Source organism: Pituophis catenifer, unplaced genomic scaffold, assembly GCF_029215685.1.
Source record: "Pituophis catenifer annectens isolate HBS135680 unplaced genomic scaffold, rPitCat1.0.hap2 SCAF_1, whole genome shotgun sequence".
Lineage (NCBI taxonomy): Eukaryota > Metazoa > Chordata > Lepidosauria > Squamata > Colubridae > Pituophis > Pituophis catenifer.
The window spans coordinates 90764058-90776459 of record NW_027256881.1 but is presented as its reverse complement, the minus strand read 5'-3'; the positions used below and the strand labels follow the sequence as shown (position 1 = coordinate 90776459).

Below are 12402 nucleotides of genomic sequence, written 5' to 3'. Positions count from 1 at the left end.
GGTATGCTTCAGGTTGAGTTACAGTTGGATTTGTAACATTACAAAACATGGGGAAAATGTAACAACTTAGTGTCATATAGAGATGAATCTTTCCATCAAATTGTCCTTTGATTTCTAAAAGGCACTATGTCATTCAAACATGAATGTTTCATGAAATGTCAGTGTTTATAACCGGGCTCATTAAAAAAGCCATTTGGTCATCTAATTTCTGTGAAAGACCTAATAGCATAGTGGTTTGGCTCCATTATTCTTTTGATCAAAATATAAAAAAACCCAAATCTCATTTATATTCTTCCCATGTTAAATGTCTTCCTAATGAGAACATTTGTACTACAGGGAAACTGATTCTGCAGAGGCTAAAATGTACTTTCACATCCAAACAATAATTAGAAGCTTGTTGAGGATTTAGAAAAAATAAAATAAAGCATTACTAAAAAGTATCTGCAATGAAGAAAGCAGACTATTACAGGAATAATAAACTCAAATGTTCCTCTTATACATTTTTTCCTATCTTCCATTAGTCCTTGGATTCAATAAAGCAATTATTACATGTCTTTGCCAACATTCTGAATGTTTGGAGAGCATATTGATACATATTATGTATGTAATGTTAATACTTGAAAACCATAATTACATTTTGTTCCTCTCTAAAAATTAAGCTAAAATTTAAAAATTTTAAATCCTTTGAAAAATGAATCTAATATTACACTTAAAGCTTTTAATTTCAGGGTGTTCAACTATAATTTTATTCCATGTGGTATATATGTGATTATACTAACTGAGTCACATGGTTGGCCCATTGCTTTTTTCCATGTCAAACTGCAAATAGAAGACTTTAAAAAACCTCTGAATATATCTACCTACCCACCCATCCCCACACATAAATCATTAGTGAAAAGGATGTCCTTAATGTAATTCGTTTGTTTGCAGTGTAAAGTTATATATCAAAGGTTGCTATTTTTATGTTCCAATTCAATTCACATATGAATGCTTGAACGCCATAATTAAATGTATTTCTGCCTGCAGTTTCTGGTCTCTTGAGATATTGTTAAAATTGCTCAAGTTAATATTCGACCTGTATATACCCAACATGCTATTCTTTTGCAAATATTGTAACCAACATTATGGAAAGTAGGAGAAAATAAAGAATGAGAAGCAATGAGCAATAATATTAAATGCAAGAGATGAGAAAAAGAAATGTAACCAAATCTAGTTTACACCAAAAACATTCACTAACGTCTCCATGTTCTAGCAAACCAAGCTTTTTTTCCATAAGTGCTGCTAATTCATATACTTTATATTTCTCACTGTTTGAGGTTGTCATCAACTCCATCTAGCCATGACTTTTTCAATTTATGCTTTCCTCTTGACCCAGTGAGACTACAATCATATGCTGTATGTATATGACTATGCAAAAGAGACTACAACCTAGACCAAAAAGGAACAAAATGAGCCAAACACCCAGATCAGCATATATTAATTCCAAGGTTAACATCCAACCAGCAATTAAATAAATAATAACCCAATCAAGAAACTGCCAAAGAAGCCAACAGCAAACAGACCAATTACAGAATCTCTAAGACTACCACCACTGACAGGCAAGCCACTAAAACAGGGGTATCAAACTCAATTTCATTGAGAGTCTCATTTGTTTGACCTCGGGGGGGCCGGTGTGGGCATGGCCAGGGTGGGCGTGGCCAGCTCAACATCACTCGTGCCAGGCACCTGCCAAGCACTCTGCCAGCAAAAACAGGCTCCTGAGCTCCATTTTTTGCTGCGACATCTTCCTGCAACTCCCTGCCAGCAAAAATGGAGCTTGGGAGGACTGCACGTAGCCCTCCCAAGCTCTGTTTTCACTGGCAGAGGCACTTCACTGTTTCCAGGGTGGCCCCATGGGCTGGATCATCCCTGCACTAGAATATAAACTGCACTAGAATATAATTTGAACTCCTTACTAGCACTGATGATGTTATCTAGTTTGGGTAATGAAATGTCTGCAAGAAAACAAGCGAGCTCAGAGAGCACCAAGGACCCTTCATATACTGTATTTATTTAAGATTTAGTCTTTATTCATACTCTGTATATGATCCAACCTTAGTAAGCTGCTTTCAAACTGGCCACTCACTTTTGGATTCAGTCCACACCCAATCAGTCCACTCATCCTTGACTCTATCTCTTCTTGTTTTATCATCACATTTCTTATGTTACATGTTCCCACTGCATGTCAACTTTTATGTTTTTTCCTGCCTTCCCCAAGTTTTATTTCCATGTAAAAAAGCTATAGCAATTTAAACTTATTTTGACAAATATTAGTACTATATTCTATCATTATTATTCCAGCAGCATTTACAGTTAAATCCTCTCCATCTATTCCAGCTTTAATAAACATTTTACAAAGATACACACATTTATCTAATGTTTCACCACTGATGTGTAGTTTATAAGCATTCTCTCAATTTTCCTTATCAAACCTTGACCTTTCAGGCATTAATTTTTTAGATCTGTGCTCTTTATTGCACCATACGATTGAATATATACTTCGAGATGTCACCTCCATTCAACTGCATGTCTACACATTTATGCCTTTAACACACTTTGAACATCACAGGTATTTTATGTGTTTATTCTTAAATATATTCCATAGCAAAAATACATGATGCACCCTTACTTCCTGCTAGTATGGAATTATTCACTAACCAATTTATTCTTGTACATGTTTTTGCTCCATTTTATACCATTCTTAATGAATTCTACAACCAATTTTGAGTTATTCAAAATATTTTGCCACTTTCTCTAAATTACAACTTTCTCACATTAATGCATTTGTCTACCAGCAACAATTTGAATTGCACATCTCTTTCCAGTATAAAAATGTTTCATTTCCCAAACTGTCCTAATTGTTATTCCATATCCTGTCTATTGGATAAATGTACTTTACAAATGGATCCACCTGAACAATTTGCATTTATTATCATTAGCTTTCCCTTTATTTTTATTTGATTACAACATGTGCCATTAAGTTGGGGTCAACTCTTAGTGAACACACAGATTTTCTCTGTGACAATCTGTCCCAAGCCTGGTCTTTCAGTTCTTCAACAGTACATCCATCATCACTGTAACTGAGTTACTCCACCCTGATGCTGGTCACCCTCTTTCCTTTCACCTTTCTCAGTATTAGATTTCTCCAGAGATCTAAGTCTTTTCATAATGTGACCAAAGTAGGACAATCTGGTCATTTGTTCTTCTTTCTTTTGTATAAGAGAATTATAACAGCATATTCCATCTTCCTGCAATTTTTTTAAAAAGGTGCCACCTCATATACCAATCATTACTGGATTGTAGCTGTTGATAGTTCCAACATCAACTCCTTTTTTTCCAATATTCCTTACCATTGAGGCCTTTCCATCAACCCCATTATACTTCTCAAATAAATCAAACGTTCATGGATGAACTTTCTATATCAATTCATCTGCTATACCAGCAAGCTGTGGACTTCTTTGTTTAGTAAGCTACTAGAGACTTACAGTTAAAGAGATTCTTGGTTTAAGTTGAACTTTGTGTTGGTGAATATATCTTTGTTGACCTTATAAACAATCCATTTTCGCAAAACTACTCCAAGAACAGAAGAGTATTGTCTAACTTCAGGAACAGTAGAAATCTTAGAGTCTTCACTGCTGGCTTCCAACTGGAACTCAGCAACCACAGGTTATTTTCACAAAAGCCTTAATATTTCTAGGTAAACATTTGTGTAGGATGGTGCCTCTATCTGATTAGTCAGTAGTTATCATGGAGAAATGAAAGTGCGTTTTGTGAACAACAGGAATAAAACCTTTATGACCCTTCACTCTTGCTTTCAGAGTTAGAAAAAAAGCAAACTGTTGCTTGTGTATCTAAAAGAGTTGTGATTGTGACCCAAAAAAAGTAGATGAAGCAAACATTAATTATGTTGTCCAATTTATAGAAGAGGGACTTTTTGCCATCAGGTAATCTCTGTGCAGTATTTTATACATATAGTGAATAAAAGTATTAGCAGAAAAGAAATTGGCATGCCCTCGCTAATAGTTTGTTTTCCGTGTGGGGAAGGACTTTGAGTTGGAGGAATGTGGTTATGAGAGGTTGTGGGCTTTATTTTATTAGAAACAGGTTTTATGTTGCTGTTTTCTATTTTAGGAGGGAAACACTTCAATAAAAATATTGTGGCAAACCAGCACATTCTTTGCAGTTAATTCTGTTATTAGAATGACAACCCCACCCTCCAGATCTTAGCTCACACCTCACCTTATTTAGGTTTAATTTAATTTAATTAAGAGCTGTGGTGACGCAGTGGTTAGAGTGCAGTATTGCAGGCTGATTCTGCCAGGAGTTTGATCCTGACCAGCTCAAGGTTGACTCAACCTTCCATCTTTCTGAGGTCAGTAAAATGTGGACCCAGATAGTTGGGGGCAATCTACTGACTCTGTAAAATGCTTAGAGAGTGTTGTAAAGCACTATATATAGCGGTATATAAGTCTAAGTGCTATTGTTATTGCTATTAATTACAGACACTTGAATTCCCTTCCATGGGATAGAAAATTGAACTATTCCCCTTTTATTAATAGCCAGTTGCATGGGAGCTTTTCTAGTTTGATTTTTTTTTTATTAAGTTTACTACCCAACCCTTTTTTGTGTCCTATATTTGCTAATGATACCTCCTACATGTGCTTTATCATCTTTACTCCTGAAAATTTTCCAGTCACGCCAGTCATATGTCACTTAGATAAGTCTTCATCAATATTCCTTTATTTTTTGAGCTGCTTTCTCAGTACAGTTTTAACCACACCCATACCAAAGGTGTTCAGTGGTCACTCATTAATAAATAGATCCCTGGCTCTATTTCCTATTCCTATTCTTAGAGCATGATCAGATATAATTTATTGTTATCCTTGCAAGAGCATAAAGGTCACACATAGCATTTGTATTTATCTGGGAAGCCCATTCCACGAGTGTAGAAAGTCTGAGGTGCAGTTTTAAAAATAAAATAGGTGCACTTTTATTTACATTTCTCCAATTCTATGAAAATCAAAGATAATCAAATTTCTTCCTTATAATTAGTTTTTTTTTTTATGGTTTAAAGTAAAGGTAAAGGTTCCCCTCGCACATATGTGCTAGTCGTTCCCGACTCTAGGGGGCAGTGCTCATCTCCGTTTCAAAGCCGAAGAGCTAGCACTGTCCGAAGATGTCTCTGTGGTCATGTGGCCGGAATGATTCAACGCCAAAGGAGCACGGAATGCTGTTACCTTCCCACCAAAGGTGGTCCCTATTTTTCTACTTGCTTTCAAACTGCTAGGTTGACAGAAGCTGGGACAAGTAATGGGAGTGCATCCCGTTACGCGGCACTAGGGATTCGAACTGCTGAACTGCCGACCTTTCGATCGACAAGCTCAGCGTCTTAGCCACTGAGCCACCGTGCCCCTTTTAATGGTTTAGATACATATATATCTAAAGGAACCGGCTTTGTAACTGGCAAAGTTCCACAATACTGTTAACTTTAGGATTAGAGAAAACCTTTCAAGCAGCTGCTTTCACGCATTCTTATGTAATTTCTCACACATAATTTTCTTCTAAGGAGAACATTATGGGCTTTGTAATAAGTTGTCGATGACTCTTAATGGCCATATAAATAGTTTTTCTCCATGCAGATCTGTCCCTATCTTGATCGTCCAGGGCATGCATCAAAGCAGTCATCACCACTCATTCTCTTCCTTTCCATCTTTCCAGAGCCTTCTCTAGAGAAAGAAAGTCAAAATACCTAGAAAATAAAAATGACCGCTTGAATGTCCCTCGCCACAGACACCCACATGTTCAGAACAACAAGTAGTGGTTGGTTTTTTCCCCCAACAGTAGGAGATAGTGGGGAGATAGTATTGGTACACAGGAATGTACCAATCGTTGCCCTAAATGATTGAATCATCTAAATATTTGTCCTAATGTGTATTCTGGGTAGCAATACAGTTTGTCCCTGAAGAATGGTAAAGGATAAAGCTTTCTACATAAATCTGCTTTCCTCCTGATTGAAGAATGAGAGTACCACATGTTTCCATGGCCATGAAGTGGCCAAAGTGAAGCATGAATTTAGTGCAGACTATTTATTTATTTATCTATTTGATTGATTTGTGTGCTGCCCATCTTGTCTGGAGGCACTTGTTCACCTAAGCAAGGAAAGCAAACAGATTTTTTTGTGTGTGTGAGACTGACTCAGAGGATTAAGATCAAGTTTATTGATAAGATTGCTTCGGGGGATCTAGGTAGCAGAATTTAAACTGCAGGAGAAGGGTAGCTGATGCAAGAATTTCCTACAGGAAAGTAAGAAAAAAGCCATCTCCGAGCATTATGGAGCTCTAATGTTACAAATGACAAAAATGTTATGATTTTGGCTGCATCGCAGCTGAACTGTATGAGGAATAAGAGGAGAGGCATAAATGCCATACCTCAAGAGACCTGAAGCTGTCTAGCAGAGATTGTTGAATTAAAAGTTAGTTATTTCATGCATCAGCAGATTCATCCAAGGGAAGGAATGTAAAAATCAGGACCACGAATTTTATGACTTGTAAGGACAAGACATTTTATTGCATCTGTCTTTGGAGAATCTCTTCTAGTTGCATGACAGCCTTTCATCAGAACAGAAAACTAATATTAATGGTATTCTTTTTTTTCAGCATTGCAACTGGAAGCACATGATAAGAATAGAAAATATTTACTTTTAGGGCAAACCTAATTTGGCATGGATATCTATGTATTCCTTCCTCCACTTCCTCTTAGTAAGAAGCCTGCATTTGCATCCTATTCCTGATGCTGATTCTTACCTCCAAATGAAAGAACCAGGATGTGTAGCTTTTTTCCCATGGTGAAAAGGAATGTGAGCAGGGCAATTTTAAGAGTTTTCTTTCTTTCATTAGGGAACATTTGTGTATACTTTTTTGCCACTCAGATGGGCAGAGTGCCAAATTTGTGTTTGGTTTTAATATGCAAGATCAAACTGCGTGGCACTTTCAGACCTACTTCACACAATATGGCTATTGCGGTTTGTTTGTTTTTGTTTTCGTTTGCTATGTGAATGAAAGCTTTGTGGTTATTAACCACATTTATTGGCTTGTTATTTTGGGTGAACTCAGACAAATGTAGTAAACCGTTGGTCTCTAAGGCTGCTTCCAGTTGTTTCTTAAGCCAATTTCAGATATGGGATGCATCTGCAATGAGCCAGAAAGGACAGAAAGACAAAAGGAAAAGTGACCCATACTAGACAATGAGCCTATCAAAAAGTGAGGATCTGTTCATAATTTATTCAATAAGACTTATATTAAAGTAAGCCCTAATATATTGTGCAAGTTAACATTTATTTTTTAATGGAGCATAGTTAAATAGTCATATAAACCAAGCCTCAGTTTGTATGAAGAAAGGAAGTTAGTGCCATATCCTGAATCAGGGTTAAGTAGCTCAATATTCTCTACAGTGACTGCAGATCTTTCAGTGTCCCATTTCAAATTTCTCTGAACTTGGGTGAATCATGAACCTTCTGCAGGAAGCAATGACCTACCACTGAGCTGCAGGATGTTTATCCTCCCTCCAAATAGATGGTCACTTATCAGGAACAATCTTCAAGCTGAAAGGAGGCACCCCATTGCAAAGCAGAAGTTGGCCTCATCTGAAAAGTGGACCCTGCTATGACATCTCTGCACAGATAATGATAGTCAAAGAGCACGAGCAATAGCACTTAGACTTATATACTGCTTTACTCTGCTTTACAGCCCTCTCTAAGCGGGTTTAGTAATCCATAATCAGTATGGATTCAGACAGCAGAGTGACTCAGCCCAGCAGAAGGAAGCCAAAGCAAAACTGGAATCTTACAACATTATGTTCCAGTCAAGCGTCCTTCCTCTAGATGAGTATTTTGGAATCACAGATGTTTTCAGTCATTTATTTCTGCCTCCAACTACCTCATTTAAAATTGTGTGCATGGCTTTTTGAAACACAATTTTGGAATTACTATTCTGAAATGCTTTTGTTAACAACATACAGCAATGCACGATGGCATGAAAGGAAACCCGCTGTGGTTGTCATGGTACCACATATTTCAAAATTCAGATTATTGCTATACAGAAAGATTTCAGGCATATATTTGGCCTTCGGTTAATTGAATACACAAGCGAAGTATATTGTATAGAGTCAGTTGTCCAGTTACAATGTTTTGCTGCTGGTAAGTTGCTCAGTTGGGGCTTAACAAAACTCCTTATGTTATTTCAAACCAAGCTGTTCTGGATAGTGAAACTTGGAAATATAGGAAGTTGTCTTGGAGACCATCTGTATATCCAAACTTCCTCCAACCAGGTGCCCTCGGGATGCATGCAACTACCACTTCTCCAATTGCGAGCCAGCCTGGAGTTCTGATCCAACCTATCTGAAAGTTCCCCAAGTTCAGAAAGACTGTCCATGAACAAGTGCCCCCCAGATATGTGCACCTCCCTTGATGACACTTGGAATTGGTAAGATCACACTTGGAATACTTCATCTAGTTTTGGTCACCACAGTGTAAAAAAAGATGTTGAGATTTTGGAAAGAATGTGAAGAAAAGCAACGAACATGATTAGGGGGCTAAAGGCTGAAACATGTGAAGAACAAATGCAGGAATTGGGTGTGTCTAGTCTAGTGAAAACAAGGACTAGGGGAGACATGATAGCAGGGTTCTAATATTTGAGGGATTGGCACAAAGAAGAGGAGCACCTGAAGGGCAGGACAAGGAATACTGGATGGAAACTAGTCAAGGAGAAAACCAACCTAAAACTAAGGAGAAATTTCCTGACAGTGAAAACAATTAATCAGTAGAACTTGACCAGTGGGTTGCCTTCAGAAGTGGTGGGTCCTCCTCCTCCATCACTGGAGGTTTTTAAGAAGCCATTCATCCAAAATGATATAGGGTCTCCTGCTTGAGCAGGAAGTTGAACTAGAAGACCTCCAAGGTTTCCTCCAATTCTGTTATTTAATTTTTTGCTTTCTCAGCAATAGCCGTATTGTCTACAAATTCTGGACATTGAAGCCCACACATCTGGAAGGCACCCAAGTTAAAAAAGATTGATTTAGTTCGTCATTTGTGGAGCAACTGCCTTGAATGATGATTTCAGTAGCTGAGTGGGCTTCTTGCCTAAACTGTGCAAAGACAGCAGAAATCTTTTCTGGCATTTCAAATAGTTACACATGTACTAAACAAGTTTTCCTATCACAGTTGTCATCTTGGCTAGAAACTCTGGGATTAGCACAAAATGCAATATGTGTTTGCTGAATGGTGGTATACTCAACCAAACCTAAACACAAACATTTCAAAGTGTTCATGTCCATAACGTGTCCCTTTTGTCACTTATGTTCAAGTTGTGGCAATGTTTTTGATCAATTTAAAACTAACAATTGTCATTATTAGCACAAAACACACACAAAGAAAAATGATTTCTCTTTCTAATGAACAGCTCTAAAGGAGCACAGATAATGCTTTATTCAAGTTAGTACAAGGGGAAGAGAACTGAATAAAAGAAGCATTGAATGATACTTTATGGGTAATACTTTCACCATTCAGGTTAGTACAAAAGGACTGAATAAAAAGGAGTTGAATAAAAGTAGATAAGTAGATAAACAAAATGTAGCTTGCAAACTTTTGTTAAGACTCCTGTAAGACTCCTCCTGATCAGTGGAGACAGACAGGGAAGTGAAGGAATGATAGCTTGGGATGTGAAACATCATTACAAAAATATGAAGGCATTGATCATGAGGCCGAGGGATTGCTAAACACAGTGGGTAAAAGAAGATAAAATATTTATAGATTCCTTAATTTCAATAAAAATATCACAAGAAGAACAGAGAAAGGAGACATTTATATATAAAAAGAAAATCTCACAACCTTTAACAAGAGAGCAAAAGAAGTGATGGACCAGAGGCATTGTGGGCTGCCATTAATCTATTAATACTTCAGTGATCATTTCCATATACGCGCTGAATGAATTAACTACGTAGGTACTCTTTGTGACATTTCTCAAAAAATTTCATTAAATATGAATACACAGGTTTCTTTGGATGTTGATAGAGGTCTTTATCAGGGGTGGGTTCTACTTACCTTTACTACCGGTTTAAAGCGGGACCGCGTGTACACGCTTGCTTCGCGCGCTCACGCTCTTCTGCGCATGCGCAGAAGCATTTTGATGACGTCGGGGTCAGTGGGCGGAGCTTCCCGCTGGTTTTACTACCGGTTCTATAAAACCGATGAGAACCGGGGTCAACCCACCACTAGTTTTTATTCTGCACTCTTTGCAGTAGGGCGAATACATTGCAAGATGTATTAAATCAATCATTTGTCAAAATCGTGTTTCATGAACTCAAACATATGCCCGCTTTTGCTGGCTTGCATTCTGTTCAATGTCATTATAGGCCAGGGGCTTTCAGCCTGGAAACACACATCATTTTTTTTCCCCTGACACTCAAGTATTTTACAGCATTGCATGGCTCACTGGTTCACAGCACCTTCTGTTGCCATTTACTCTGTATAAATAGCATCAAGTCTATCAGGGAGCAATATCCGCTAACTGTAGGCCTTGAATAATTTCCTGATATATTACACCTTTCATTAAATACTAAACCTGGCTACTATTTTCTGTTCAACATATTGCAATCAGGAATGAATCATACGTGAAATGCAAAATGAGTTTGGAATCACCTGGTGCAACTGGGCAATAAAAGAAAGAAAAGTGTAGACGGATTTTATTCCATTAACAGAGGGGTGCTCTGCAGAAATCAGCAGGTAAGTCATTTTGTCACTGACTAAAGAGGACTCCTGGGAATTTTTATTAAAGGGTTAGCAATAGGAGGGCAGGCTTAATGTTTTTACCATACTATGTAGCATTAATGAAAGTGTTTAGAACTGTCTAAATAAGACATCACTGGAATACAAAGTAGGCTGTGATATGGTTGGTAAAGGAAGAAATAGTATATGGGGGCTGTGTATGTTTTGAAAATGAATGAAAAGCACTTCAGAGCTCATGGATCTCTTCCAAAGCATGCTTAGCTTTGATATACACACACACACACACACACACACACTTATAGTAGACACGGTTTTGAAAATGTTGCCACCAATATCCTTAACAACTGTTACTAACCTAACAACAGTAGTGATTCACTTAACAACTGTGGCAAGAAAGGTTGTAAGAAATGGGGCAAGCTCACAATAATTCTCACTTAGCAACAGAAATTTGGGGCTCATTTGTGGCCATAAATTGAAGACTACCTGTATTATATTATAACAGGGCTCCCCAACTCCCCAGTTGGTCCATTTGGAACTGAGCTACGAAAGTGGGGAGGGCGCACATGCGCTCATCCCCACTTGCACGAGCAGTAAGCAAGCAGGTACATTTCCCCACCACTCGTGTGGAACCATCCCTCTCTCCCTTCCCCACTTGGCCCCACTGGGGGGGAGAGGTGGTTAGGGGCTCACTGAAATAACCTCCTATGTTCCTCTCATTTCAGGACACCATCTTCGGTTGAAGGGGTGGGGAGCAGCCTGTCAGCCCTGGAGGCCATCTTTTTCTTTGGATCTTCAAGGCTGTCACACTTAGTGCTGTGGGAATGTGGGAGCGGGGTAATATGGAGTGGGTAGAGATATATAGCCATAACAACATTCTTTTGTCTGGGAATCAAGGACGTTCAGCCTGCACCTGGAGAAGTGTGACTGGGGGACATCTCCAGTTGGGATGGTGGATTGATTGGACCATGTGATGGACATGTGGGTGCAGGGGAAGGAAGGTTGACTTTCCTTTGGATGGGGAAAACCCAGGAGCTTTCAGATTTGGGTTTTCCCAGATATGCCAATATGACATCTCTAATAAAATGGAACTTTGAGGAACTGCTGACCTCAGAGTCTTATTTGGTTGGGGGTGTTACTTGGAACCCTGAAGGCACGAAGGTTGGGGAACTCTGTATTATAACCAACAATCTTAATTTTGAAGACAGTATTCCCTGGAGTCTTTTTGTCCCTCTATTATTATATGTAAACTCTCCAGTTTAAAAGCTCACTGGAGATTAACTCCTCTCTGTTTACCCAGACTCTGAATTAATTTTGTTGTGTTTCTCATAAAATGATTGGGTGCTGTGTTCTTTAATTAGCTTATATACTAGTTTAATCATATGCCAATTTTATTGTGAAGACATCTGTCTTGAAAAAAAGAATCTAAATATTTGGATAAAATATAGAAGTAAAATGTTGCAGACAAATTAATAGGTATTTTTAAGGAGAGTGTAAAACAAAAAATAAACATATAGACTGATTTTAGAGATTTGGCTCCCATCTTTGTTACCCTTTAGTTATTTAGGTAAGTCTTTGTTGTCTTC

The 12402-nt window shown here is 38.0% G+C and overlaps 1 long non-coding RNA gene across 1 annotated transcript; it reads left to right on the top strand.

Moving 5' to 3' along the window:
• Positions 1-10747: 10747 nt before the first annotated feature.
• LOC139308836 (uncharacterized) lies at positions 10748-12086 on the top strand. The gene is made up of 3 exons (XR_011599760.1): positions 10748-10816; positions 11322-11421; positions 11542-12086. It is a non-coding gene; the product is annotated as an uncharacterized lncRNA (long non-coding RNA).
• Positions 12087-12402: the final 316 nt, after the last annotated feature.